The sequence below is a fragment of the Benincasa hispida genome, chromosome 3 (genome assembly GCF_009727055.1).
Source record: "Benincasa hispida cultivar B227 chromosome 3, ASM972705v1, whole genome shotgun sequence".
Taxonomy (NCBI): Eukaryota; Viridiplantae; Streptophyta; class Magnoliopsida; order Cucurbitales; family Cucurbitaceae; genus Benincasa; species Benincasa hispida.
This window is the reverse complement of record NC_052351.1, coordinates 21765235-21768260: the sequence shown is the minus strand read 5'-3', so window position 1 is coordinate 21768260 and position 3026 is coordinate 21765235. Positions and strand designations below refer to the sequence as shown.

The following is a 3026-nucleotide window of genomic DNA, read 5'->3' as shown; positions in this document are numbered from 1 at the left end:
GGCTGGCAAAATTCCTCGCGGGGCCCTACCCTGATTGAGGCGAGGAATCCTCGGTTTGACCGGGGATGGGGTCAAACCGGAAAATTTTTTCGAGTCCCCGTCTGGAGATGGGGCAAGGATAGGGATGGTATCCCAACCTCGACCCCGACCCTGACCCCGATTTTATATAGTTATATTTTTAATATTTTATAAATATATATTTATAATATATAAAATAACTTATTTATATGTATGTTTATAATGTATACTATAGACTTATAGTGTTGTAAGCCCAATATTGAATATATAAATTCTAAATTTAAGCCTAAAAGTCAAGCTCAAATTTAAAAAATTAAAAGAAAAAAATGAAAAATCCCCGCGGGGATCTAATAGGGGATTCCCCGTGGGGAATTAGTAGGGGAATCCCCGCCCCCGTCCCCGCTTTCAAATGGCGGGGATGGGGGGGAATTCCCCCACGGGGCCGAGGACGGGGGACACCCCCTCGCCCCGGCCCCGTTGCCAACCCTAGTAGACGGTTAGGCTTCAGACTTGCTGTGAAAAGGAAATCTTCATCTTGTATGATTTCTTGATCCCTTTGACATTATGAAAGTATATTTGAATGTATATGCGGTAATTCTGTCAGAATGAATTGGAAAGATCCGTTTTTACTCGTAGGTACTTTTGAATAAGAGTTCATTCATAATCAAAACAACATGTCAAGTGCTACATCGAATCTTTGGCCCATTAGACGAGGCGCAATGCCGGCACACCCATGTCGTCAGATACTGCTTTGAGACCCCATTCTCGATGGAAGGCGTCCACGACTCTTTTCTTGTAATGCTTGCCCATGCCATGATACACGCACATGCCATGGGGTAGCTCACTTAGGCCACAGGGCTCAGGGATGGCGGAGAGCTGACACCATGCCTCCCTCTATAATGCATTTTGAACATTTCCTCTTTGCCACCCATGCATGTGAAATGTGGCGAGCGGTCACTCACCAACGTAGAGCGCCCGTCTGAACTCCGATTGACATGAAATTCAATGTGCTTGCATATCTTATCATTATCCTTCTAACTCTATAGCCGTTCGTCCAAACTCGCGATGAAATCTCACCTTCCGAGGTCATGGTTGCTTGTCTTTCTACTTAATGTTCAACATGGCATGTTTGTCCACTTATGTTCGTGTGTTGTATGGCACTTCTCTTGGCCCTCTGTCTTTGCCAAATGTGTCGACACTCACGTGTCACAACTTCACTGTCTGCACAAGCTGATTCAAAATCTACTATCTCAAAATTAGATTATGCACTTTCCCTCACTTAAACTGTCATCATCCTCAATGAAAAACTTGAGGATGCACTCCACTTTCATTATTGTTGGATTGCAACACTCGACACCTACAAAATAAGACAATTAACACATAAAACACATTAATGAATCTAAATTAAGCTAGTAAGTATAGCTCTTTTTTAGAGCTACAAAGTTCGATGAATTATTTTCTTTTGTTTTAATTGATTGGTTCAAACAATTTTGATGGATAATTTGTTTGGTTTTCTGTTGTTATATATATACTTAATATGACTATGTTATTTTGTTTTTGGGGCCATAATATATATGAAAGGATAATTCACCTACTTAATTTAGGGTATGGATTCTTAATAGATTTGTGCAATAAGGGCTTACAATAATCTATATCTTTCCTAAATGTTTAATAGTAAAACTTAAAAAAAAAAAAAAAAAAAAAAAAAAAAAAAAACTTTCTTGTTGTTTATATTGGAATTGTAGCCATCGTGTGTTTTGAGTTTAAGGTCAAAACTTGGAAGTGACTCCCTACTCTTTCTCCATTTTCTCCTCCTTCTTCTCCATGGTTTCTTGTAGAAATTTTCTCAAACCTATCCTTGTCTATTGTTTCTTCTAAAGCTCCAAAATTCTCTCTTTTCATTTTCTTCCATGCATGGAGCTTTTTCATGGTTATTGTTTTCAATATCATTATTATTCTATGTTTTAGTAATGCAACTGGTGTTGCCGTCACAGATCCATTTCTAGTAGGTGCCTTACTTTTGCAAATGTTGGGTTGAGAGTTTTTCATTTTAACGACCCGACTTTTGAAGACATCTCATAAGACTGTTACTACATGCATGCATAAACATTTACATCGAAAATAAGAAAAATTGGATTGTTTTATTAAATAAAGAATTTAAATAAAATTTCACCTCAAAATTCTATATCGTTTAATTTGGGGTACCCCTAAAACATAAATTTTAAAATAAGGTAAATTAACCAAAAATGAAAAACTCCTTACACCTAAATTCCTTAAAAAAAAAAAAAAAAAAAGTTTATGAAAAGAAAACTGTAAAACATGAGAAGAGAAAAGATATATGAACCCAACTGCGGAAGCATTTTCTAGTCTCATTGGCGCTATCACGGATTCCTCTTGTCAGTCACCCAAGTATCTTTGCTCGTACCTGAAAAACATATAAACATAAAGGATGAGTATAAAATACTCAGTAAGTGATCCCATTACCGGAAGGGGGCTATGTATTCACATGCAGTGAATGTTTTGGCTATTGGGTCAAGAAAACTGAAACTGTTTCTGAACGGCAAACTAAGGGGATAACCTATCTCGTCTTTGAAGGATCTCATCCCGAGAGTTCCATGAACGGGCTTAGATCGCTCTGATTTCACAGTGACCGAAGCATAAACGATATGTATTCCATACAAACAGTTATGCATATTAAACTCATAATCGACATGCTCAGAATACAATAAAACAACACAAGGAAAGGGTTCATACCAGATGAAGACACTCTTCGAACGACTGAATCCAAAGCAGCAGAAAAACCTCCCACCGATCTACCAGCACCCGACGAGTCTGTAGACTGCAACAGCACGATTCGAACATACACGAACAATGTCACGGGACGACACCACTACAAGAGAAACCGGGTATCCTCGATGCCAAAAACCCAAAAAGTGGGCTCTTGTGAGTTTGGTAGAGGATGGAGGAGAAGACGTCGTGTAGACGATAAGCAAGTTAGGAGATTGAAC

At 38.6% G+C, this 3026-nt stretch overlaps 1 long non-coding RNA gene across 1 annotated transcript; it reads right to left on the bottom strand.

Moving 5' to 3' along the window:
• Positions 1-575: 575 nt before the first annotated feature.
• On the bottom strand, positions 576-3007 carry LOC120072932. Its single transcript, XR_005480631.1, has 3 exons — positions 2773-3007; positions 2368-2443; positions 576-1375 (listed from the first exon to the last, which is right to left on the bottom strand). It is a non-coding gene; the product is annotated as an uncharacterized LOC120072932 (long non-coding RNA).
• Positions 3008-3026: the final 19 nt, after the last annotated feature.